General features: G+C 40.0%; 1 pseudogene; it reads left to right on the top strand.

The window, feature by feature from the left end:
• The first annotated feature begins 10,252 nt into the window (after positions 1-10,252).
• On the top strand, positions 10,253-11,207 carry LOC132676444 (small ribosomal subunit protein RACK1 pseudogene; annotated as a pseudogene).
• Positions 11,208-15,053: the final 3,846 nt, after the last annotated feature.

Below are 15,053 nucleotides of genomic sequence, written 5' to 3'. Positions count from 1 at the left end.
ATTTATTAAAAAAAATTTTTTTTTTCAACGTTTTTTATTTATTTTTGGGACAGAGAGAGACAGAGCATGAACGGGGGAGGGGCAGAGAGAGAGGGAGACACAGAATCAGAAACAGGCTCCAGGCTCCGAGCCATCAGCCCAGAGCCATCAGCCCAGAGCCATCAGCCCAGAGCCTGACGCGGGGCTCGAACTCACAGACCGCGAGATCGTGACCTGGCTGAAGTCGGACGCTTAACCGACTGCGCCACCCAGGCGCCCCAATGGAGGCATTTAAGCAGGTGTAAATCCTTCATTCTCTTTTAACCCTTATCACTATGACGCTAGAAACCAAGTGTAGAAATGGTGGAACTATAAGATAGAAGTAGACTCGACTGCTGAGTTACATTCAAAAGGAAGCTGCCCTGTAGAGCCACCAGATCTGCAATGGAAAAGAAAATTGCATATGTTAAGCCACTGAGATTTTGAGATTTATTATTGTAGTGAACAATTTCTCTCCTGATTAATACAAGCTTCACTGTATTTTTCTACTTGTAAAGCAAAGCCATAGTCTTATAAAACTTTTAATTAAACAGGAAAGAATAAAGAAACATTTAAAAATCATTCCCAGGGCATCTGGGTGGCTCAGATGGTTAAATGTTGGACTCTTGATTTCAGCTCAGGTCATGATCTCATAGTTTGTGAGTTTGAGTCCCACAATGGGCTCTGTGCTAACAGCGCAGATCCTGCTTGGGATTCTGTCTCCCTCTCTCTCTGCCCCTCCCTGTCTCTCTCTCTCTCTCTCTCTCAAAAGAAATAAAAATAAACTTAAAAAAATAAAGGTCATTCTAACTTCTACTACCCACAGTCAATAATTCTCAATCTTTTGGTGAATATCATGCCAGATAATTCTCCATGTATAAGAATATACACACATGTTTATACAAATAAGTTTTTTTTTTGTCATGAAACAATATAATTTCAAAATTGTTCTTGGTCAAGTAATAGAGACCTATGTAGGAAGCTCTTTGAAATGTATACAACAGGAAGTTTTTTTGAGAACACACAGTATAGGGATTAAGACTATGGGTTCTACTGCCCTATGACCCAGTAATTGCACTACTAGATATTTATCCAAGGGATACAGGTGTGCTGTTTCAAAGGGGCACATGCACCCCAATGTTTATAGCAGTGCTGATAGCACTAATAACCAAAGTATGGAAAGAGTCCAAATGTCCATCGATGGATGAATGAATAAAGAAGATGTGGTACACACACACACACACAATGGAGTATTACTCAGCAGTCGAATGAAATCTTGCCATTTGCACCATTTGCAACTACATGGATGGAACTAGAGGGTATTATGCTAAGCAAAATTAGTCAAAGAAAGACAAATATATGACTTCATTCATATGAGGAATTTAAGACACAAAACAGATGAACATAAGGGAAGCAAAAATAATATAAAAATAGGGAGGGGGACAAAACATAAGAGACTCTCAAATACAGAGAACAAACAGAGGGTTGCTGGAGGGGTTATGGAGCGGGGTGGGCTAAATGGATAAGGGCATTAAGGAAGACACTTGTTGGGATGAGCACTGGATGTTATACATAGGGGATGAATCCCTGGAATCTACTCCTGAAATCATTGTTGCACTATGTGCTAACTAAATTGGATGTAAGTTAAAAAAAAAAAAGAGTATGGGTTCTAGGGGTGCTTGGGTGGCTCAGTAGGTTAAGCGTCTGACTTCCACTCAGGTCATGATCTCATGGTTCATGGGTTCGAGCCCCACATTGGGTTCTGTGCTGATAGCTCAGAGCCTGGAGCCTGCTTCAGATTCTGTGTCTCCCTCTCTCTTGGCCCCTTCACCACTCACTCTCTCCCTTTCTCTCTCTCACAAAAAAACTAAACATTAAAAAAAAATTAAAAAAGAGTATGGGTTCGACATCTTGAGTGCTTGAGTTCATATCCTCACCTCATCACTGACTTTGAGAAAGTTACTTAATCTTTCTGTGCCTCAATTTCTTCAACTGTAAAAAGAGGGTAATAATAGTGGTTATTATACAGTGAAGATTAAATAATGTTTATAGAACACTTTGCACAGTAAGTACCTGGCATATAGCAAACACGAAATAAATGTTAGTTATCATGCCAGGGTAGCAGATTTATACATTCTACCTCGATGTGCAAAGAAAATGTAGTCACTTCCTAAAAGAGATCTTTCTCATAACCCACTGCTAGAGAGCAAAGGGCTGCTTTTGGGGGTGAAAGAAACCATATTACTTTCTTCTGGTTTTAAAAGACTCCCAAAGAAGTATTTGGCCAAACATCCATCTTCATAATGGAGCTATTGCCCCCTTCCCTTAACCTCTTTTCCCCAAAGATATTATAAAGAAAACGTATCTTCCTTCTGTGCATCTCTTTTCCTCTCACACTGCTCCCACACTAACAACACTTCTGACACAGCTGTGTGGGAGTTCTCCCCCACCAAGCAATCCCCTGCAACACCACCTGGATGTCCTACAATTTAACTAGAGTCTGACACTCCACCTAGAGATAGCATCAGCTCTTATAGGTTAAGGGTTCAACCCCATAACTGTCCCTACCCTGCTTCACACATCAGTTGAGAGCTCAGGTTGTCACCTGTACTGCTGACCCATTGACTATAAATGAGAAGTTCTTATGACACCCTCCTTGGCATCAATTAATTTGCTAGCGTGGCTCACAGAAGTCAGGAAAACAGTTTACTTATTGTTTAGCAGCTTATTGTGAAAGGATATATAAAGGATTCAGGTGGACATCCAAATGGAGGAGATGCCTGTGCAGGGAAAGGTATGTGGGAAGGAGCATGGAGCTTCTGTGCTCTCTCTGGCAAGCCGCTCCCCCAGCACCTCCATGTGCTTATCACCTTGGAAGCCCTCCAAACCCCATACTTGTGGGATTTTTATGGAGGCTTCCTCGGGTAGGCATGATGGATTATTAACTCCGTTTTCAGCCCCCTCTTTCCTCTCTGGAGAATGGGAGGTGTGGGACTGGAAATTCCAAGCCTGTAATCATGATTTGGTCTTGCTGATGACCAGCTACCCATTCAAGAGCCCATCGAGAGTCACCTTATTAGAATAAAAGATATTGCTATCACCCAGAAAATCCCAAGGGATTTATGAGTATGAGGTGAAAGACCAAATATTAGAACAAAAGATACTCTCAGTGCTCTTATCACTTAGGAAATCACAAGGGTTTTAGGAGCTCTGTTCCAGGAGCTGAGGACAGACACCAATATATATATTTTCTACTATCTCACAGATGGTTTCTCTGTGTAGGGAGAAAGCTTATGAGGTTTCCTGGTGACAGAGGAAATTTTCATGTTATCTTCACTAGACTTGCTATGGGAAGGATGGTTTAGTCTGCGCTGGCATCCATTACAGGAAAATTAGTTCCATTTGATCTTTTAGTGAACAGTGGTCTGTTGGTGCTGCTGTCTGTTGGTGACTTGACATTGCCTCCAGTCATTGAAAGTCTTGAACTTGCAGGCCTCCTTTACCCACTCCAGGTCTCTGTAAGTCCAGTGGTCTTCCCAGCCTCTCCCCAGACTCTCACCAGGGCACATAGGACCTTTTTGGATTCTTTGCACACCATGCACAGACCATAGGGAGCAAAGAGCACTGTCATTTCTTATACTTTTGTTCAACCCATCCACCCTACCCCTAGTCAGAGGTTGCCAGAGTCCTTTGCATGGAGGTCTCATTCCAAGATTCCATATGGGAGTAGGTCAAAAACTCCTTTGATTTTGGCTTTTTATTCAAACTTATGTAATAACCCCTGCCCCCAGGCCAGTCAATTCATGTCAAACAACTTACTTCTCCCTGCCACCACTCTTACCCATGATTTCCAGGTACTGATCAAGACAGGCTTTCTCCTTCATCTTCTTGTCTATAGGGACTATGTTTATGCCACTAAACCTCATTTCTCAACTTGAATGACAGAGAGGTAAAATCTCTACGTGATAAAGACACTACATGGCTCTTGATATGACAGTTACAAGTCTGTTAGGAACTAGAGCTAACTGTGAATACAAATACATTTATTTAATAATCTGAAATACCGCACCACTAGAATATTCTCACCATCACATCATCATCATATAGGAAGTGCTTATTTTGCCTTCAGTGCCCTTCCATTCTTCTCCTGGATTTACATGACCTGCCAAAACTTGGAGTTTGTTGTGGTTTTGCCTGTTAAGACAGTCAGAAAGCAGCCCACCTGCTGTTTGCCTAGAATGCCGAAAATGAGCATCATACCATATGGGCTCTTTAACACGAACCCACATGGCCCAAGACACAGCAGCAGATCCTCTGGCAACTGTAAGCCAGGCACCACTGGGGTGGCTGCTTTGCTTGGGAATGACACATTTTAAGAAATCTTCTTAATTACATTTTTATCCCGCTGCTCTAAATTAGTGTTTGGTCTTTTAGTGGTCTATAAACCAACTCAGAATCTATACATAGCCTACAAATGACCAATAAATGTTGATATCAGCGGCAGCTGCATAATGAAACCTCTCAACCAGCAGTGCTAACCTTACATAGATTTAATAAAAAAACCTGTCTAGATGTGAGGTCAGAGGCTGTCATTAGGACCTCTCCAACTAAATGCTAAAGCCCCAAATATCACACTTTGGCATTTATTTCTTTGAGTGAAGACATGGTTTTTGTGCCTGTATATCAGTGGATTTACCAGACCGTATAAGAATCCAAGGATTCTGGATAAATCTTACTTTTAACAAGCCCTCCAGGTAATTAATGGGATTAATTTCAACTGCAGTTCTTTCTTGGTGACTGCATAGTATTTAAAAAAACTGAACCTGTTATTCATTTGCTTCCTCACTAAGATTAAATTATACTGAGTGAGTCCAATTAAGGAGACCTCATGTGTATCTCTTTAAGCTGTGGCCAGATTCAGCAAAATTCTATGGCATCTTTGAGCTCTTTTCTATGACTTCATTTTATCTGAAGTTTTGCCAAAAGTAAAAAATACTAAGACCTGTACCTTGGGGCAGAGTTACAGAACTACACCATGACTCTTGGTTTTCATTTAAGACAAGAAGGCCATGCTGGTCATTAATGTATGCCTGCCTTCACTCATTAATCAAGCACACAGGTGGGAGTGTGTGGGAGGCAAAGCCTGGAACTTGCCACTCCTCCTCACTCTTCTATCCCAGGTGAGATATATTTAGTTGGTGTGATCCCCATTGCTGGGCTTCCTGAACCTTCTCCCAGAGACTTGCAGTAGACTTAAGCTACTTTTAACCTCAGGAGAGTCAAATTCCACACTGTCCAGGTTGGTAGTGAACTGATAGGGACTTTCAATGGAAGACAGTGAGTATAAATGGTGGTGTTGTAGACAAGGGCTTTGTGAGTGCTGAGGCTCCTTTCCTATCCACAAGTTTTTCTCTCTTTGTTTTAAAAGCCAGCTACTCTTTCTCTCAAATGTTCTTTGTCCCATGGTTTTTTGGTGAATGTGCTATGAGAGATTATAATGGTGATTGGGAAAAAAAAAAAAAACCTGTCAAGCTGAAGTTCCAATAATCAAGTATCATTTGGGGCCACTAGGAGTACCTATAGCCTGCAGTTTCTTTCTTTTTTTTTTTAAGTTTATTTATTTATTTTGAGAGAGACAGAGGGGGCATGAGAAGGGGAGGGGCACAGAGAAAGAGAATCTCAAACAGGCTCTGCACTGTCAGTCAGCACAGAGCCCAACATGGGGCTCGAACTCACAGTCTGTGAGATTGTGACCTGAGCCGAAGTCAAGGGTCGGTTGCCCAACTGAGTGAGCCACCCAGCAGGCATCCTTGCAATGTCTTTAAAGTAGGATTTTCTGGGGCAGCTGCATGGCTCAGTTGGTTAAGTGTCCAACTTCAGCTCAGGTCATGATCTTGTGGTTTGTGAGTTTGAGCCCCGCATAGGGCTCTGTGCTGACAGCTCAGAGCCTGGAGCCTGTTTTAGGTTCTGTGTGTGTCTCTCTCTCTCTCTCTCTCTCTCTCTCTCTCTCTCTCTGCCCCTCCCCCCCTCACACTCTGTCTCTGTCTCAAAAATAAATAAACATTAAAAATTTTTTTTTAAGTAGGATTTTCTAATCTCATAATACTGAGCCATGTCTTGAGGTCATCAGAAAAGGGGAGTGCATATGTGTGACTGTACTGTATGTGCATATGGAGTGGGGACTTTGCAGCAGCTGGAGGCTGATAGAGACCAGAGGAAGAAGAGAGGACAGGCATAAGTCTTTGAAATGATAGGCGCTGTAAAGTGCAAAGAGCCATCTTGTTTAAGATTTTCTCACCTCCTCAACTTCATCACCCTCCATTTCAGTTCCTTATGTGATCTTCAGGAACTTCACACAATCTTCTGTTATATAAATTATACTTATTAGTTTAGTTAATTATAATCATTATATTTGTCTTCTCCCTTTTGTTCTACCTCTGAAAGTGTATGTTTCCAGAGGGCAAAGACCTTTATTCATCACTGAATTTCTTTTTTTTTTTTAACTTGGAAAGCAGTCTTTATTTATTTATTTATTTATTTATTTATTTATTTATTTCAATATATGAAGTTTATTGTCAAATTGGTTTCCATACAACACTCATCCCAAAAGGTGCCCTCCTCAATACCCATCACCCACCCTCCCCTCCCTCCCACCCCCATCAACCCTCAGTTTGTTCTCAGTTTTTAAGAGTCTCTTATGCTTTGGCTCTCTTCCACTCTAACTTCTTTTCTTTTTTTTCCTTCCCCTCCCCCATGGGTTTCTGTTAAGTTTCTCAGGATCCACATAAGAGTGAAACCATATGGTATCTGTCTTTCTCTGTATGGCTTATTTCACTTAGTATCACACTCTCCAGTTCCATCCATGTTGCTACAAAGGGCCATATTTCATTCTGTCTCATTGCCACGTAGTACTCCATTGTGTATATAAACCACCATTTCTTTATCCATTCATCAGTTGATGGACATTTAGGCTCTTTCCATAATTTGGCTATTGTTGAGAGTGCTGCTATAAACATTGGGGTACAAGTGCCCCTATGCATCAGTACTCCTGTATCCCTTGGGTAAATTCCTAGCAGTGCTATTGCTGGGTCATAGGGTAGGTCTATTTTTAATTTTCTGAGGAACCTCCACACTGTTTTCCAGAGTGGCTGCACCAATTTGCATCCCCACCAACAGTGCAAGAGGGTTCCCGTTTCTCCACATCCTCGCCAGCATCTATAGCCTCCTGATTTGTTCATTTTGGCCACTCTGACTGGCGTGAGGTGATATCTGAGTGTGGTTTTGATTTGTATTTCCCTGATGAGGAGCAACGTTGAGCATCTTTTCATGTGCCTGTTGGCCATCCGGATGTCTTCTTTAGAGAAGTGTCTATTCATGTTTTCTGCCCATTTCTTCACTGGATTATTTGTGTTTTGGGTGTGGAGTTTGGTGAGCTCTTTATAGATTTTGGATACTAGCCCTTTGTCCGATAGGTCATTTGCAAATACCTTTTCCCGTTCCGTTGGTTGCCTTTTAGTTTTGTTGGTTGTTTCCTTTGCTGTGCAGAAGCTTTTTATCTTCATAAGGTCCCAGTAGTTCATTTTTGCTTTTAATTCCCTTGCCTTTGGGGATGTGTCAAGTAAGAAATTGCTATGGCTGAGGTCAGAGAGGTCTTTTCCTGATTTCTCCTCTAGGGTTTTGATGGTTTCCTGTCTCACATTCAGGTCCTTTATCCATTTTGAGTTTATTTTTGTGAATGGTGTGAGAAAGTGGTCTAGTTTCAATCTTCTGCATGTTGCTGTCCAGTTCTCCCAGCACCATTTGGCAAAGAGACTGTCTTTTTTCCATTGGATATTCTTTCCTGCTTTGTCAAAGATTAGGTGGCCATACGTTTGTGGGTCTAGTTCTGGGGTTTCTATTCTATTCCATTGGTCTATGTGTCTGTTTTTGTGCCAATACCATGCTGTCTTGATGATGACAGCTTTGTAGTAGAGGCTAAAGTCTGGGATTGTGATGCCTCCTGCTTTGGTCTTCTTCTTCAAAATTACTTTGGCTATTCGGGGCCTTTTGTGGTTCCCTATGAATTTTAGGATTGCTTGTTCTAGTTTTGAGAAGAATGCTGGTGCAATTTTGATTGGGATTGCATTGAATGTGTAGATAGCTCTGGGTAGTATTGACATTTTGACAATATTTATTCTTCCAATCCATGAGCACGGAATGTTTTTCCATTTCTTTATATCTTCTTCAATTTCCTTCATGAGCTTTCTATAGTTTTCAGCATACAGATCTTGTACATCTTTGGTTAGATTTATTCCTAGGTATTTTATGCTTCTTGGTGCAATTGTGAATGGGATCAGTTTCTTTGTCTTTCTGTTGCTTCATTGTTAGTGTATAAGAATGCAACTGATTTCTGTACATTGATTTTGTATCCTGCAACTTTGCTATATTCATGCATCAGTTCTAGCAGACTTCTGGTGGAGTCTATCGGATTTTCCATGTATAATATCATGTCATCTGCAAAAAGTGAAAGCTTAACTTCATCTTTGCCAATTTTGATGCCTTTGATTTCCTTTTGTTGTCTGATTGCTGATGCTAGAACTTCCAACACTATGTTAAACAATCATCACTGAATTTCTAAAGCTTAATAGGTACTCAGTAAAAACTCGAATGAATGAAGGGTTGAATGCACTAAACACTTCAATATATTTGCACTAAACAATATATTTGCCTTTCAATATTCTTGTAGATTAACTTGGGTTAGAAATGGGCTTTTTTTTTAGCCTGCTTTTTTGCTGTTATATGTACTTAACAACAAAAACATAGGGGTGAATTGTAAATCCAAGAGCTTAGAGTATGGCATTTGGAATATGATCATCATATAGCTAGATATGTGGTGCCATTCCATTGCTTTTATGAAGACTACGTACATTTCTCTGATAAACAAGCAAAGAGTTGTAGTCTGTCAACTTTGCATCCTATCTATTTTAGGACTGCTGGTCTTTGCAGTCCGACCACAACGTTTAAATGTCTGTCATTTCAGTCTTCATTGTCCCAAGTTGAGCCCAGAGCTACTCCTCATTCTTGGCTAAATTTCAGACTTAAAGATGGTTCCAGCGTCCACATCAAGGGCCACATAGTCCACTTCAGCCTGTTGCTGCTTCCTAAGTAAAGCACCCTGGAGATTTACAGCTTGGATACTTGTCTTAAGGAAAGATTCAGACCTTGGAAAAGGGAAGCAAGATACATCAAATGTCAGAAAAACATGAGATATTTTTGAAAGATATTGGTTCATAAATTTTAATTCCTCTTCTTTGTGACTGTGTAAAACTTCTCAAAGGAAATCTCTATATTTTGCCTTCTCTGACTTTTATCCTTATAGTTTTGTCTTTTACAGGGTATATCCATTTTTTGGTGGGGTACAAAATGATGGATTTGCATATTTGTTTTAATGCTCCGTGAAACCAGAATCTTTACTGGTAATAGCATGCCCATGCAAGATTACATTCTTCTCTGTAAGTTACAGTGTCTAGAAGATGGGAAAGGATTATAAATAGTATACATTAATAATGCTAACTTTAAAAAGATTTAGGAATAGGAAACTTACATACTTGCAATCTTTCATTTTAGTCTCCTCTCTTAAGACTTAGTTATTCTTTCTGAAATTCAGATTTTAATTTATATGATCTATACTAAAAGGTAACATGTAATATCTGTTATATAAGAAGAAAAAAAATAAGAAGATAATGTTGAAGCCAGGACATCTTGCATAATACGTGAAACATCAATACGCATCCACACTTGGCCAAACATCCACACTTGGCCAGTGGAGTGACTTGGAATAATACTTTCGAGAATGGATTTTGCATAATATGAAGGAAGAGCTGTTCACAGATTTTTGACCCAATAATTCCACTTTCCATTGGGAAAAAATTAAAATGCCTAACAATTAGATAATATAAATTATGAATATCATGTAAATTATACATCTATTAGAAGGAATAGAATTATTAAATTATATTTTTATACTTATATTACATATACATCTATTAAATTATATTTATGAAGATCAGATATGGAGAAAAGCTTTTATTTTTCAATATAAGTAAAAAAGCAAAAAGACAATTGTATTACTGGGATTTCACGTGTGGAAAACAGAAATACATTAGATGCGGTTCTCTCTTCCTCAGCAGGGCCCCATGCTGAGCCATCCCACTTCATCTTCATCATTGTGGAGACACCTGCACTTGCTGCCTCCATGACTGAGCAGATGACATTTCGTGGCATCCTCAAGGGCCACAATGGCTGGATGACCCAGATTGCCACCACTTCCCAGTTCCCGGACATGATACTATCTGCCTCTTGAGATAAGACCATTATCATGTGGAAGCTGACCAGGGATGAAACTAACTAGGGCATCCCACAGCATGTTCTTTAGGGTCATACCCACTTTGTTAGTGATGTGGTCATACCCTCATATGGACAGTTTGCCCTCTCAGGCTCCTGGGATAGAACACTTTGGCTTTGGGACCTCACAGTGTGTACCACCACACACAGATTTGTAGGCCACACAAGGATGTGCTGAGTGGGGCCTTCTCTTCTGGTAACCCAGAACTCTCTGGCTTCCGAGATAAAACCATCAAGCAGTGGAATACTCTGGGTGTATGCAAATACACTGTCCAGGATGAGAGCCATTTGGAGTGGGTGTCTTGCGTCTGCTTTACATCCAATAGAAGCAATCCCATCATTGTCTTCTGTGGCTGGGACAATCTGGTCAAGGTATGGAACCAAGCAAACCGCAAGCTGAAGACCAATCACACTGGCCACACAGGCTACCTCAACACTGTGATTGTCTCTCCAGATGGATCCCTCTGTGCTTCTTAGAAGCAAGGATGGCCAGGTCCATGCTGTAGGACCTCTATACTCTAGACGGTGGGGACATCATCAATGCCCTGTGCTTCAATCCTAACTAATATTGGCTCTATGTTGCCACAGGCCCCAGAATCAAGATCTGGGACTTAGAAGGCAAGGTAATTGTAGACGAACTGAAGCAGGAAGTTATCAATACTAGCAGCAAGATTGAGCCATCCCAGTGTACCTCTCCGGCCTGGTCTGTTGATGGACAGACTTTGTTTGCCTGCTACATGAACAACCTGGTGTGCATGTGGTAAGTGACCATCAGCACCCACTGGAAATATATGGCAGAGCTTTAGAAAGAAAAAATTGGTTTTCTGACTTAAAATAAATACATTAGATGCAAACTGGAAGGAAATACTTATTTTAGGAAGGTAGAATTAAATGTGACCTTTTATTTTTATTTTATTTTATTTTTTTATTTTATTTTTCCCCCTTGTAACAAAATGTAAAAAAAATCTAAAAAGATCCTAGAAGGTCATATAATTTCTAGGAAATGACTACACAAACTACATTGAAATAAAATTGGCAAAAACCTTAACTAAAACCTGAAATGAAATAAACAAATGCCCATTGATTACACATAGAATTCCACTGTTAAACTTCACTTATTCTACCAATGTAAATATTTGCAACTCAGCTTTTGTGACCCTCCAGTGATATTTCCACTGTTTTCAAAAGCTGTTGAGAAATATTTGGAATTATATTTAGTACTGTTCAAGGTGTATCCAACATCACAGGAGGAAAAGGAGGGCATAGATCACATAATTAAGGAAGGGGTGTTGCATCTGGAGTTATAGTATTCCCCCTTCATAGGCCAGATCCAGGGAGAGAAGCTGATCTGGGGAACACAGGCCAATATTACTACTCTAGCTCCCCTTGGGAGACAAGGCCCTGAGGCAGAGAGGTCAATATCTGGGAAACCAGGTGGATGCCTCCAGTGGTCAGGGAGGAGACCAGCAGGTCTGCAAATGAAACTATTTTAGGGCTTTTGTTTATATGGGACAAGAAACACAATTCAGAGTATATTAAGCATGTCAAGACTATATTGGCTTATGTAACTAGGAAGTACATAATTTGTAGTTCAAATGATGTCAGCAGGATTTTTCTTTCTCTTTCTCTGTTTCCTTATATACTTTTTTAGATCAGCTTCTCTTTGTCTGTTGGCCTCTTTCTCTTACTTCATTTGGCCTTCTGCCAGGGGGTAGGCTTTGCTGAGGACTGTCTCAAGTTTATGTCATTCATCTTAGAGACACCTCCCCCAAAATAAGAACTCCAGGAGGTTCCTTTCCTATAGTATTACATGCACAAATGGTGGTTTAGTTTCCTACACACGGTGGCTGTGAATTGTACTTACAAGTGAATGTTCATTGTTCAGGATGCTGTGCCTGGGGTGCTGTGGTTGGTGAAGTAAGGGCAGTCTTTGTATCTTACTAAAAATACTGACATTAAGAATCTCTCCTATCATTAGTGAAAAATTAGCCCCAAAATAATAGAGCATTGCAAAAACTGCCATCTTTTTTAAAAACCCTGTTTGCTAACCCATGGCTTTCTATGGTATTTTAGGGAGTAAATAGAGTTAAGTGAGTAACTTGAGATATAGTTGGGAAACCATGCTATCCTTGTCTCAATATTTTTCTTTTATTTTAAACTCCCTGATTCTATAAAGTCTTCATTCCCCACCACCCCTCCCCCGTTCCTGCACTTGGTGGTTCACATGGTGACAGCAGTTTCCTAGGATGGGGCTGGGGCAGGTCATTTGTAAGTTGAGTGTTTATAAGGTGGGAACTGTCTGTACTGCATTAGTCATTCGAATCTCGGCTTTTAAGTAGGTCAGTTGTCTCTTCTCTAATGAGGGAGTACTTGTTCTCTTAACATTCTGGCAAGCTTGTTTGCTTATTTTCTTCCCTGTCCAAGTCATACTGATGAATACATCCATCTTTTGATCTTCGGGAGGTATATGGAGCAGAAGGAAACCTTGTGATTGGAAAAGAGGAACAGCAGAAGAGAGTCAGACAAAGGTAGCCAAAGTCTGTTTTAATGATTCTAAAGTGATTCAATAATGTAAAAGACACTATCATGACAGTGAGCATCATCCACCCCGTAGCCAGTTTCTGTATGAAAGAAGAATGGATGATGGCTTTCCACTCTAAAAGTTCTTCCCAGCAGATTGTTAGAAGGGCCTTGACATCCTTGCTAGTTAGTATTCCTTGGGGTTAAGACATGTAGGACTTCTGTTTGAAAAGGCAAAAGTCCAAGTGTATAGGTCACGTCTTACTCATTTTTGTACCTTCTGCACCAGCTCCAGTGCCCAGAATAGTTCATATTTAATATTTTTAGCAGATTAGTTCTAGTTATTCATTTAGTCATTCAGCATAATTCTTCAATGATGAAGATTATAAAAATAACCCTTATTGTTTATGTACTATAAGTTAGGCAATGAGCTAAGTGTTTAGTGTCCATTATCTTAATCCTTACAACTCTATGAGATAGTTGCCATTAGTATTACCATTTTATAGGTGAAGAAGCCTAAGCTTCAAGAGGTTACGTTATTTTTTCCATGCAAATGACTGATAAATGGCACAGGCAGCACTTGTCTATAAGACACTCTGATGCTTAAAGACTGTACTTTAAATCCCAGTGCTGTGGAATGGGTAGGATGGTAAATTTTGTCATGTGTATTTTACCACAATAAAAACAATTGAAAAAAAAAATCTTTATGATCCATCCTTTCTCTTTGCTATTACTTAAGTCTGGCCAGAGGTCAGGACCAGACTAGCCACAGGCTGAATCCAGGCCAGAGTCATGGTTTTTGCCTTGAATTAGATGCAATATAAAAACTGGAAGGCTCCAAATATCATTTTCCACTTAGGAGAAATGACAATTCCAAGTCTGGGCAGGAAACTTTAAAAGGTGAGCTGGGACATCTTGTCATGCAAGAGAGTAAAGAAGTTATCAAACACCTCTTTGGGTTGTGCCAAATGACTCCGGAGCCAACCTGCAGAGGCACAGATATATAAAATGCGAGATGATTTTGTCATCAACAAGAACTGCAATACATTAAAAACCATCATATATATTTAAATCTGTGAGTTCATAATCATAATAAAAACAATTAATTGATAACCAGGGAAGATCCTTGGGAGCTAAATCATTATTTTGAAAAGGAAAGAGTCAGGTGTTCTTCGTGCCCTCCCTAAACAAAGCACACTGTTAAGTAACCAAATAATGGATAAGGGAAAGTTTCTCTTCACAGAAGTATTTTAGCTAGTAGGTAAAAATGTTTATACACACACACACACACACACACACACACACACACCGACACTACATACATATATATAATTAGTATGGTAGAAAATCACTATTCTGCAGCCTCAGAACTAGTTGAGGGGCTCCTACCCATTTTAATTGTACAATTAAGTGGCATTAGATACACTCATAATGTTGTGCAACCGTCACCACCATCCGTATCTCTACGACTTTCATCTTGTAAAACTGAAACTCTATCCTTATTAAACAATAACTCCTCTTTTCACTGACAGCTACCATTCTTCATTCTGTCTCCATGATTTTGACTAATCTAAGCCCCTCGTACAAGTGGAATCAATCAGTATTTGTCTTTCTGTGGTTGATTTATTTTACTTGGCATAATGTCCTCCAGGTTTACCCATATTGCAGCATAGTTCAGAAAATTCATTGTTTTTAAGGCTGAATAATATTCCATTGTATGAATTATTACATTTTACTTATCTATTCATTCTTCAATGGACACTTGAGTTGCTTCCACATTTTAGCTATTTTTTTTAATGTTTACTTATTTTTGAGAGACAGAGACAGAGAAAGACAGAGAGTGAACAGGGGAGAGGCAGGGAGAGAGGGAGACACAGAATCCAAAGCTGGCTCCAGGCTCTGAGCTGTCAGCACAGAGCCCAATGTGGGGCTTAAACCCATGAACCAAGAGCTCATGACCTGAGCCGAAGTCGGATGCTTAACTGACTGAGCCACCTAGGTGCTCCCACATTTTAGCTATTGTGGATAACGCTGCTCTGAACATGAGTGTGCCAATATATTTTTGAGGCCCTGTTTTCAATTCTTTTGGTGTATATCTAGAAGTAGAATTACTGGGTTATATGGTAATTCTA

The sequence above is a fragment of the Panthera onca genome, chromosome D2 (assembly GCF_046562875.1).
Source record: "Panthera onca isolate mPanOnc1 chromosome D2, mPanOnc1 haplotype 2, whole genome shotgun sequence".
In the NCBI taxonomy this organism is placed as follows: domain Eukaryota; kingdom Metazoa; phylum Chordata; class Mammalia; order Carnivora; family Felidae; genus Panthera; species Panthera onca.
Note: the sequence above shows the minus strand (reverse complement) of the source record. Positions and strands in the feature narration are given on the sequence as shown.